The 12,763-nt window shown below is 41.4% G+C and overlaps 1 long non-coding RNA gene across 1 annotated transcript in view; it reads left to right on the top strand.

Moving 5' to 3' along the window:
• The window catches only part of LOC140903534 (uncharacterized), a 73,137-nt gene extending 68,557 nt beyond the window's left edge, over positions 1-4,580 (top strand). The window contains exon 3 of the long non-coding RNA XR_012156275.1: positions 4,509-4,580. This is a non-coding gene — a long non-coding RNA (uncharacterized lncRNA). The remainder of the gene's footprint in view (positions 1-4,508) is intronic.
• The last annotated feature ends 8,183 nt before the right edge of the window (positions 4,581-12,763 follow it).

Here is a 12,763-nt window from a genome sequence, read left to right as displayed (position 1 = left end):
CCAATATCTAAACAAATACTTTGCCTCAGTCTTTAATAAGACTAAAGAGGATCTTAGGGATAATGGTAGCATGATAAATGGGAATGAGGATATGGAGGTAGACATCACCATATCTGAGGTAGAAGCGAAACTCAAACAGCTTAATGGGGCTAAATCGGGGGGCCCAGATAATCTTCATCCAAGAATATTAAAAGAATTGGCACAAGAAATTGCAAGCCCATTAGCAAGAATTTTTAATGAATCTGTAAATTCAGGGGTTGTACCATATGATTGGAGAATTGCTAACATAGTTCCTATTTTTAAGAAAGGGAAAAAAAGTGATCCAAGTAATTATAGGCCTGTTAGTTTGACATCTGTAGTATGCAAGGTCTTGGAAAAAATTTTGAAGGAGAAGGTAGTTAAGGACATTGAAGTCAATGGTAAATGGGACAAAATACAACATGGTTTTACAAAAGGTAGATCGTGCCAAACCAACCTGATTTCCTTCTTTGAGAGAGTAACAGATTTTTTAGATAAAGGAAACGCAGTGGATCTAATTTATTTAGATTTTAGTAAGGCGTTTGATACTGTGCCACATGGGGAATTATTAGTTAAATTGGATAAGATGGGCATCAATAGGAAAATTGAAAGGTGGATAGGGAATTGGTTAAAGGGGAGACTACAACGGGTCCTACTGAAAGGTGAACTGTCAAGTTGGAGGGAGGTTACCAGTGGAGTTCCTCAAGGATCAGTTTTGGGACCAATCTTATTTAATCTTTTTATTACTGACCTGGGCACAAAAAGTGGGAGTGTGCTAATAAAGTTTGCAGATGATACAAAGCTGGGAGGTATTGCTAATTTAGAGAAGGACAGGGATACCCTACAGGAGGATCTGGATGACCTTGTAAACTGGAGTAATAGGAATAGGATGAAATTTAATAGTGAGAAGTGTAAGGTCATGCATTTAGGGATTAATAACAAGAATTTTAGTTATAAGCTAGGGACGCATCAACTAGAAGTAACGGAGGAGGAAAAGGACCTTGGAGTATTGGTTGATCATAGGTTGACTATGAGCTGCCAATGTGATATGGCTGTGAAAAAAGCTAATGTCGTCTTGGGATGCATCAGGAGAGGTATTTCCAGTAGGGATAAGGAGGTTTTAGTACCGTTATATAAGGCACTGGTGAGACCTCACCTGGAATACTGTGTGCAGTTCTGGTCTCCCATGTTTAAGAAGGATGAATTCAAACTGGAACAGGTACAGAGAAGGGCTACTAGGATGATCCGAGGAATGGAAAACTTGTCTTATGAAAGGAGACTCAGGGAGCTTGGCTTGTTTAGCCTAACTAAAAGAAGGTTGAGGGGAGATATGATTGCTCTCTATAAATATATCAGAGGGATAAATACCAGAGAGGGAGAGGAATTATTTAAACTCAGTACCAATGTGGACACAAGAACAAATGGATATAAACTGGCCACTAGGAAATTTAGATTAGAAATTAGACGAAGGTTTCTAACCATCAGAGGAGTGAAGTTTTGGAATAGCCTTCCGAGGGAAGTAGTGGGGGCAAAAGATCTATCTTGCTTTAAGATTAAACTCGATAAGTTTATGGAGGAGATGGTATGATGGGATAACATGGTTTTGGTAATTAAATATTCATGGTAAATAGGCCCAATGGCCTGTGATGGGTTTTTAGATGGGGTAAGATCCAAGTTACCCGGGAAAGAATTTTCTGTAGTATCTGGCTGATGAATCTTGCCCATATGCTCAGGGTTTAGCTGATCGCCATATTTGGGGTCGGGAAGGAATTTTCCTCCAGGGCAGATTGGAAGGCCCTGGAGGTTTTTCGCCTTCCTCTGTAGCATGGGGCATGGGTCACTTGCTGGAGGATTCTCTGCTCCTTGAGGTCTTCAAACTACAATTTGAGGACTTCAATAGCACAGATATAGGTGTGAGGTCTTTTTTTGGAGTGGTGGGTGAAGTTCTGTGGCCTGCATTGTGCAGGAGGTCAGACTAGATGATCATAATGGTCCCTTCTGACCTAAATATCTATGAATCTATATTATCTGAATGGTGTATGCAATTAGAGCGCCTAAAAGATTTTGTTCTGAGAAAGCCAACAAATCTGACAAACCTCTACCTTGGCTTTTTCAAGGAAATCACTTTAAATGTATTGGAATCTTGGAAACCTTACCTGGCTGTGAAATACATTTTTTAGCTATTTTTTTTTTTCAATTCTAGCACTTTGCCTGTAACCCCATCAATGAGAGAGTGATCAACAGACTGCCAAATGAAATGGAAAACAGAGTCCTTGGTTCTGGCCACTGCCAGAGCCAGGATTCTGAACTAACTGGCTCACTGGTCTCATGCAGTATGGTGGCTCCTAATTCCCTGCATTCCCTGCTGTGTGTAAAGTGGTTATAGCTGGAATATATTCTACCCCCCAACACACTATTTTTAACATTAAGGCCTTGTCTACAGTGGTGGCAGCATGCAGCTACATGTTGCAGTGGAGTAGGGTGCATCCACACAGTGGTGTGTAGCTACACATGGCAATGAAAGGCTCTGGCACAGGGGAGGCAGGAGAAAAGGCTCTGGCAGTGGGGAGCTGTCAGAGATTTTTCCCACTGCTTCCCCCTGCCAGACCCTTTTCCTGTTGCTGGAGCCTTTCCCTTTGGTGGGGAAACACTCCTGCAATGGAGAGGCAGCAGGATGCTACACTGCTAAAAATAGCAGCATAGCCATGGAAGCCACTGCTTTTGTGCGTAGAGAGCCATGTAGGGTACATACCCTAAGATTCTGATGTGTCTACTCACCTAAGCAGTGCCTCACCTTCTGCACTGCTAGTTATAGCTGCGTTCCGGGGGGCATGCCATGTATGTACTCTGCACACTGTCCTAAGTGTAGGCATAGCCTAAGTTAAACTATATTTAAATATGAGATGCAGACACGAGGAGGCAGTTTATCTAGACAGGCAAATAAATCATCTGAGCTGTTGGCTTAAGTGTGCCGTATCCCAGTCAAATAGAATCAGAATAGTAACTGTAATGTATTTAACCTCTTCCAGATTAAATGCAATAAATTACTGTTATTCTTCCGAGTGGCAGAAGAACTGTGATTTACTGGTGGCTGTGCCCTCAAATAATTTCTCTTCGGGATGTGTGTGTGTGCGCGCGCGTGTGTGTGAAATTAACAGATACTTAAAATAAGAAAGGTTGACCTCCCTTTAGAACCTGCCAATTACTTACAGAGTTTATTGCCAAGCACACCAGAGGTAAGATTACATATGGGACTGCCTGGAAACGAGAATTCAATTTCACAAAAACATTTGATATGGGAGAGATCCCTGGGATAGCCAGATGGTTAGGGTACACTGCTGGGATGTGGGAGACCCAGGCTTAAGTCAGTAGTCTGAATCTAGCAGACTGAACACCGGGTCTCCTACATGAATCCCCCAACTGCTTGGCTATTCTGGGCTGGATCTCTCTCTCTGTGTTACAGGAAATTTCCTCCTGGACCTGAAAAACAATCCTGACAAAAGTTTTTTTCATAACCAATGTTTCCATCAAAAGTTCTGGTTTCTACAAATTGAAAATTTTTTAGCTGAAAAGTTCCTGACCAAATTACATAGAGAATTATACTTCCAACTTCAGACTAAGGCCCAAATGCCCTCATCCCTAAAGTTTCTGAATGGGTCTAATGATCAGAAGGTCTAGTGTGGTACTGTAAATACATCCATTATTCTGAAAATAACCTAATAATCAGAGAACGTATGTAGCAACTCAATTCCCTTCTTCTTTGAGGAGCATCTCTGTTGGGTTCTCCACTTTAGGTGTCTGTACACCTTACACCTGAAACAGAGATTTGTGGCAGCAGTGCCTAGTTGGGTCACACACGCGCCATCACTGTCTTGCACCACTCCAGGTGGTTACATAGTGCTGCACAACCAACCGCCCCCCAGTTCCTTCTCTACCGCAGAGAATCTGTATGAAACTCTGAAGTAGAGGGGAGGTGGGAGAGTAGTGGAGCACCCACAGTGACAGCCAATTCAAAACACCTTAGTTACTGCACAAGGTGAGTAACCTTCTTCTTCTTCTTCTTGGAGTGTCCCTGTGGGTGCTCCACTTTAGGTCACTGTTGAGCAGTGCTCCTCAGTGGAAGGGAGGGGCTTCGGAGTTGTGTTGTAAATGTTGGATAACACCGTGAGTCTAAAACAAGCATCTGATGTTGATTGTTGTTCTATAGCATAGTGTTCTGTCAATGTGTGGGCTGATGCCCAGGTTGCTGCTCTGCAAATGTCGGTAATGGGGCATTGTTGAGAAAGGCCACAAAAGCTGCCTGTGCTCTGGTAAAGTGTGCGGACTCCCACTGGGGCTTGTAGGTTGCTCTTTTGGAAGCAAAGATGGATGCATCCTGATATCCATTTGGATAGTCTCTCTATTTTGAGATGGTTTGTCCTATTGAGTATTCTGTTATGGAGACCGAAAGTCTCTGTGATTTTCTTAATTTTTTTGATCTTTCAATGTAGAAAGCTAATGCTCTGTAAATATCTGTGTGGAGTGATGCCTCCCTTCCATCTGCATGTGGTTTTGGAAAAAACACAGGTAAGTAAATGGGTTGTTTCAAATGAAGTGTGTGGGCGGGGGGAGCGACTTTGGGTAGGAACTTGGGGTGTGGTCTTAAAGTAACTTTATCTTTAAAGAAAGTTGTGTAAGGAGGATGTACCATTAGGGCACCTTGCTCTCCCACTCGTCTGGAGGATGTGATGATGATGAGGAAGGCCACCTTCATAGATAAATGTAGTAATGAGCCAATTGCAAGGGGTTCAAACAGCTTTCCCATAAGACTGCATAAGATGAAGTTGGGTGGCAGTTTCCTTATTGTGGGGGTAGGTGTTCTCAATGCTTTAAGAAAGCGGTTAGTCATTGGGTGGGCAAATATAGTGATTCCATCCACCTTCTCTTGGAAAGCTGTGATAGCCACCAAGTGTACCTTGATGGAGCTTGTGAAGAGTCCCGGTTTTTAAAGTTCTAATATGTAGTCCAGGACCCTTGTTACAAGGGAAGATGTTGGTAAGATCTGTTTATCTTGGCACCAAGTGCTGAATTGTTTCCACTTATGGATATATGTCTTTCTTGTATTCATTCTATGACTGTTCAGTAATATGTCTTTTATTTCCTCCGAACAGGCTGTCTCGGCAACCATCTCGAAGAACCTGCACAATGTAAGTAACCTTCTCTTCCTCAGTCAAGTTGGGGTAAACAATCCCCTATATCAAAACCTAAATTCTATTAACATTTTGATTACATTTGAGACATTAATAACTCAAAGCAGGTTATTAGCTATCAGGATTTTGAATTGTGGGCATGGGCCAATTTATTATTATCTTTGTGAGATTTTCAAAGGCCCAAATGGCAGTTAGGAACCCAACTTCCACTAAAAGACAATAGAATTAGATGCTTCAACTGCCCTTTGTGTCTTTGAAAATCTCCCCCTAAATTTGTATATATGGTCACAGTAGTCCCTTCTGGGTTTATAATTTATGAATCTGAAACCTTCCCACCATGGAGTTAAACTCATTTTAGGCTCATAGATTGGTTATGCTGAGATCCACTTCATTTACTTACTGATGGGATTTATTTTCCTTGTTTCATGCTGAAAGAAAAGTTAAAACATGCTGTGCTAGTTCATGGGTTTGACTAGTTTGGTTTTTTGGTGTTTGTATTTTGGATATATTAGGTATGACAACTCACACAGTCTGAGAGGTCAAATTATTGTGATATTATTTTAAAAGCAAAGACAACATCTTTGCTTTTAAAGGACTTTGAAGAGAAAGCTCTGTCAGACTTTTCCCTGTAGAGTGTCACATCCATGTGGAACACAGTGAGAGGTCATTATAGATCTGTATGCAATCTGTATATCCCAGAAGGGTTGCAGAATGATCTTTTTCCTACGCTGTTCAAACTCCTCATGAAATAACAAGCAGAGACAAAAGTGCATAGTGCTTCCAGAGTACTGCAAATGACTCCAAAATCTCTTTCTTGAAGGGTAACCGTTAATTTAGACCCCATTCTTTTGTATGTATAGTTGGGATTATGTTTACATTACTTTACACTTAACATTGAATTTCATCTATCATTTTGTTGCCAAGTCACCCAGTTTTGTGAGGTCCCTTTGTAACTCTTTGCAGTCAGCTTTGGACTTAACTATCATGAGTAATTTTGTATCATCTGTAAATTTGCCACCTCACTATTTTACCCCTTTTCCCAGATCATTTATGAGTATGTTGAACAGCGCTGGTCCCAGTACAGACCTCTGGGGGACACCACTATTTAACTCCCTCTATTCTGAAAACTGACAATTTATTCCTACCCTTTGTTTCTTATCTTTTAACAGGAGTGCTGGCAATGCTTTCAGGATCATCTAAGGATCCTTAATTTAATTTAATGACAAGCCTTTTGTTATCTTAATCACCCTGCCTCTGTTTATAAACAAACTCCCTGCCCCAAGGGCAGAAGCTGTTAGCAGTACAGAATTTGGTGATTTTGCAACAGAAAAGAAGCTTCAAAAACAGGCTCCAATGAGAAACTGCTAAGCTTGAATTAATATGCAAACTAGATACCATTAACTTGGGTTTGAATAGAGACTGGGAGTGGCTGGGTCATTACACATATTTAATCTATTTCCCCATGTTAAGTATCCTCACACCTTCTTGTCAACTGTCTAAATGGGCCATCTTGATTATCACTACAAAAGTTTTTTTCTTCTGCTGAAAATGGCTCATCTTAATTAATTAGCCTCTTACAGTGGTATGGCTACTTCCACCTTTTCACATTCTCTGTATGTATATATCTATCTTCTTACCATATGTTCCATTCTATGCATCCGATGAAGTGGGCTGTAGCCCACAAAACTTATGCTCAAATAAATTTTCAAAAAGAAAAGGAGGACTTGTGGCACCTTAGAGACTAACAAATTTATTTGAGCATAAGCTTTCGTGAGCTACAGCTCACTTCATCGAATGCTCATGAAAGCTTATGCTCAAATAAATTTGTTAGTCTCTAAGGTGCCACAAGTACTTCTGTTCTTTTTGTAAACTTATCATATTCCACACTCAAGCTCTGTGTGGGCCTAGGGCAGGCCCAGTGATCAGACCTCAGTTACAAAACTTGAGGGGGAGAGTGACAGGAACCACTATAGCTCATGTGTGCTGAGCACCCCCTATTTTTTTTTCTGTGGGTGCTTGAGCCCTGGAGCACCCACAGAGTCAGTGCCTATTGTGCATACGTGACCTATTTATTCCAAGTGGGTTTTGATTGTAAACTCCTTAGGGCAGAGACTGTCTTTTTGTTACCTGTTTGTACAATGCCTAGCACAACGGGGCCCTGGCCTATGACTGGGGTCTCCAAACACTTCTGCAGTACAAGTGATCAATAATAAGACAACCAGAACCTAGCATGCTGTGGTGTCTCTATTAAAGCTCAGTTCTCTTCATGAGTTAAATATTCTGGCCAGACTGAATATTTAGAAGTTGTTTGAAATATTTCCAGCCCAGACCTTTCAGGAAGGAAGGAATTCTTTACAGTGAGGAATAAGAGTCAACTCTGGAGGGTGGTACATGATAGCCCAGGAAAGCTCTGGTACCTTCTCCTAAAAGAAGAGAGAAAAAAAGAAGGATCAGGGATACAAAATATCATACCGCTGTCTCTCTTATGGAAAGTTGCTGTAGCATTTAGAATGAATGGTGACCTCTCTATAAAAAGTTGAATCCTACCTATACAGATCAATAGAAGGGATACAATTATCCAATTAAAATCTACTAGACAGTACAAAATTCCATAGGAAGGCTATAATTTTCTATTAAATTATGGTTTTAGAATATTTTCTATTGTTTCATCCCTGTTGAAATCCATAGGGCTATTCCATTAGATTCCTACAACTTTCCAAAAAAGGAAGGGGGAAAAATCCTGATTATTCATGCAAATTGTAACCTGGAATGCTAAATGAAAAGTTTCTAGAAAATAAATAACTAGAGTGAAAGATGACTTTTGGTTTTACATGAATGCATGTATAGTCAGACCAGATCTTTAAATTTGTTTGGAAAAACTGGATATTGGCAGAATCTCAGAGAAATCAAGAAATAGAACCACAATGACTTTGTTGTGATGGACCAAATGGGGAAAGACTGTGGCAACATAAGGAGAAACTGATGGAAGTGAGGGACTAATCTCTCTGTTCACTCTGTATAGAGATTTTATAACAGTTGACTTTGCATTTCTGGCTGAAGGCATTTGTACATGTGATAGACTGACTGTACTATTGAAATCAACTGTGTTGCCTTATGATATAAAACAAAAAAGACTGGAGTGTTCTCATTGTTTTATATTAATGGAAAGTTAAGTTTCAGGTCTGTTCTAGAAGAAAGTAGACGAAGCAGAATTAATTACGAGAATATAGTAAGATAAAATGAGCATGCTCAGAGCCAGTTAAATACCATTTAAAAGCATGTAGTTGCTATGTCAGAGTCAGAGAAGGTGGTTAGGTAAGCCCAGGCACTGTTGCAAGTAGGTTGATCAAACACATTCCTATATACAGAGAAAAAAAATCCATCTAGAACGAAAACTGAGCGCAGCTAGGTTCTCTACTTTCATATCCTGCCTCAAGACCTGCCTTTGCCACAATCCTGCTAAGCTAACTAAAGAGGGCTAGGCTGAGAGACAGACAGGATACTAAATAACTTAAAATATTTACTTATTATAAAGTGCACTCCACAACTGAATGCAGTAGATCTTTGTCTGGGCAGCAAGAAAAAAGGGATTGTGGACCCCATAAGGGTTCCTGCTTCCTTGAGTTATGAGGGAAAGGCAAAAGAGGTGAGCAGAGTAATAGGGACCCAGAAGTCCAGCTCAGGTGTGGGCACTGACCTGTCAGGCATGCAGTCAGGGCAGGATATTTATACCCTCCAGATGTAATCCTCTTTGATCATGTGGGTAAAGGAAATGGCAAAACTTCCGCTAACTTCCATGGGCCATGTCTTAAGTTATATTTGTGCAGCATTTAACACAACATCCCAGCTGAGGCCTTTGAGTGCTTCTGCAATATGGCCTCATCCAACTGCCAAGGAAGTCATTAGAAGTCATTCCATTGACTTTAATGGGAGCTGGATCAGGGCCTATACATATTTAATAAGAAGAAAATAACTTTCTTATTAAATAACCAGGGCCTAACCTTGTGATAATATTAAAAAAAAACACATTTTCTGGGGTTTATTAAAACTCTTGCATCCTAAGGGATGTGCAATAAACACAATTAGTTTGATTTTTTTGAAAATAAACTGAACCAAGTATTATAGTGAACAATTTGTGTTGGCTTGGGATTGCCTGGATCACACAGATGTTTTCTACTTTTGTGATTTTTAGGGTTGTTGTGGAAACTGTGGGGTTGTGGGTTTTTTTTTTTAAAACTAGGCATGATTTAAAGAGGCATGTCTTTTTGACAGTATAAAAACTAATCAGTCACAGCTTGAATTATTTATAAAAGCTTCTTAATCAGAGGTACAGTGAAGAGTGATTGTCCATGAAATTATTGTCTTTCTGAACTGGACAAGTTTTGTACTCTGACAGTTCATGGTAAAAGAAAATTACATTAGTATGTCACAATTAATTTGTCTGCAGTGTAACAGGAACTTCAGAATGGTCATCAGTGGTACAAAGTGACATCTGTTAAAATCTGCGCTAGCATGCTTCAAGAGTGTTCTAGCCTTAAGGCTAAGATTTGTCATCATTTCTCATGGAATTAATGATTCCCAGTTACTAAAAACTGGTATGATACTAATGTAAATTCCGATACCCTGGAAGGAAAGGTCGCACCAATCCTGTTTGCTGCATTCTGAAAGCAAAATCACACAAGTGGCAGACAAGAGTTGCCAGCTATCAGTAAATTACTTTTAAAAATGTGTATACTATAGACTAATAAAAATAGCATACTAATCTGGAAATTATTTTTGGCATAATATTCTGTATTTTCAGCAGAGAATAGAAAAAGAGTAACACCAGAAATAATCTGCCAACTTCCTTCTCAGAGAAGCCGACTCATTGTGGAAAATGTTTCAGGAAAATAACTAAAGAAATGGTGGATGAATTTTGTAAATATTGATCCAGATTGCATTACCATGAATAGAAGTTGGGCAGAAGAAAAAATTCTGAGAAATATTGTTTCCAAAGTACATCAGGATCTTATTATTAATCATGTTGGTTTATTATTTTTTAAATAAGTAAATGAAACTTTGACAGTATTATTAGTATTTTTCCCATCTGGGCTGTGAACTGAAATAGCAACTTGTTAAGCAACACTTTAGCCTTCTCCTATGGTCACTCTACTTCTTTTGTTTGTTTCAAACACATATTTAACTGTGAAATTAACTTTTTCAAATTTTAAAGAAAGTTAGTACAGGCTTAGAATCATAGAATCATAGAATCTCAGGGTTGGAAGGGACCCCAGAAGGTCATCTAGTCCAACCCCCTGCTCAAAGCAGGACCAATTCCCAGTTAAATCATCCCAGCCAGGGCTTTGTCAAGCCTGACCTTAAAAACCTCTAAGGAAGGAGATTCTACCACCTCCCTAGGTAACGCATTCCAGTGTTTCACCACCCTCTTAGTGAAAAAGTTTTTCCTAATATCCAATCTAAACCTCCCCCACTGCAACTTGAGACCATTACTCCTCATTCTGTCATCTGCTACCATTGAGAACAGTCTAGAGCCATCCTCTTTGGAACCCCCTTTCAGGTAGTTGAAAGCAGCTATCAAATCCCCCCTCATTCTTCTCTTCTGCAGGCTAAACAATCCCAGCTCCCTCAGCCTCTCCTCATAACTCATGTGTTCCAGTCCCCTAATCATTTTTGTTGCCCTTCGCTGGACTCTCTCCAATTTATCCACATCCTTCTTGAAGTGTGGGGCCCAAAACTGGACACAGTACTCCAGATGAGGCCTCACCAATGTCGAATAGAGGGGAACGATCACGTCCCTCGATCTGCTCGCTATGCCCCTACTTATACATCCCAAAATGCCATTGGCCTTCTTGGCAACAAGGGCACACTGCTGACTCATATCCAGCTTCTCGTCCACTGTAACCCCTAGGTCCTTTTCTGCAGAACTGCTGCCTAGCCATTCGGTCCCTAGTCTGTAGCTGTGCATTGGGTTCTTCCGTCCTAAGTGCAGGACCCTGCACTTATCCTTATTGAACCTCATCAGATTCCTTTTGGCCCAATCTTCCAATTGGTCTAGGTCCTTCTGTATCCTATCCCTCCCCTCCAGCGTATCTACCACTCCTCCCAGTTTAGTATCATCCGCAAATTTGCTGAGAGTGCAATCCACACCATCCTCCAGATCATTTATGAAGATATTGAATAAAACCGGCCCCAGGACCGACCCCTGGGGCACTCCACTTGATACCGGCTGCCAACTAGACATGGAGCCATTGATCACTACCCGTTGAGCCCGACAATTTAGCCAGCTTTCTACCCACCTTATGGTGCATTCATCCAGCCCATACTTCCTTAACTTGCTGACAAGAATACTATGGGAGACCGTGTCAAAAGCTTTGCTAAAGTCAAGAAACAATACATCCACTGCTTTCCCTTCATCCACAGAACCAGTAATCTCATCATAAAAGGCGATTAGATTAGTCAGGCATGACCTTCCCTTGGTGAATCCATGCTGGCTGTTCCTGATCACTTTCCTCTCATGCAAGTGCTTCAGGATTGATTCTTTGAGGACCTGCTCCATGATTTTTCCAGGGACTGAGGTGAGGCTGACTGGCCTGTAGTTCCCAAGATCTTCCTTCTTCCCTTTTTTAAAGATTGGCACTACATTAGCCTTTTTCCAGTCATCCGGGACTTCCCCGGTTCGCCACGAGTTTTCAAAGATAATGGCCAGTGGCTCTGCAATCACAGCCGCCAATTCCTTCAGCACTCTCGGATGCAACTCGTCCGGCCCCATGGACTTGTGCACGTCCAGCTTTTCTAAATAGTCCCTAACCGCCTCTATCTCCACAGAGGGCTGGCCATCTCTTCCGCATTTTGTGATGCCCAGCGCAGCAGTCTGGGAGCTGACCTTGTTAGTGAAAACAGAGGCAAAAAAAGCATTGAGTACATTAGCTTTTTCCACATCCTCTGTCACTAGGTTGCCTCCCTCATTCAGTAAGGGGCCCACACATTCCTTGGCTTTCTTCTTGTTGCCAACATACCTGAAGAAACCCTTCTTGTTACTCTTGACATCTCTGGCTAGCTGCAGCTCCAGGTGCGATTTGGCCCTCCTGATAACATTCCTACATGCCCGAGCAATATTTTTATACTCTTCCCTGGTCATATGTCCAACCTTCCACTTCTTGTAAGCTTCTTTTTTATGTTTAAGATCCGCTAGGATTTCACCATTAAGCCAAGTTGGTCGCCTGCCATATTTACTATTCTTTCGACTCATCGGGATGGTTTGTCCCTGTAACCTCAACAGGGATTCCTTGAAATACAGCCAGCTCTCCTGGACTCCTTTCCCCTTCAAGTTAGTCCCCCAGGGGATCCTGGCCATCCGTTCCCTGAGGGAGTCGAAGTCTGCTTTCCTGAAGTCCAGGGTCCGTATCCTGCTGCTTACCTTTGTTCCCTGCGTCAGGATCCTGAACTCAACCAACTCATGGTCACTGCCTCCCAGATTCCCATCCACTTTTGCTTCCCCCACTAATTCTACCCGGTTTGTGAGCAGCAGGTCAAGAAAAGCACCCCCCCTAGTTGGC

This window comes from Lepidochelys kempii, chromosome 1 (assembly GCF_965140265.1).
Source record: "Lepidochelys kempii isolate rLepKem1 chromosome 1, rLepKem1.hap2, whole genome shotgun sequence".
NCBI classification, from domain to species: Eukaryota; Metazoa; Chordata; order Testudines; family Cheloniidae; genus Lepidochelys; species Lepidochelys kempii.
Note: the sequence above shows the minus strand (reverse complement) of the source record. Positions and strands in the feature narration are given on the sequence as shown.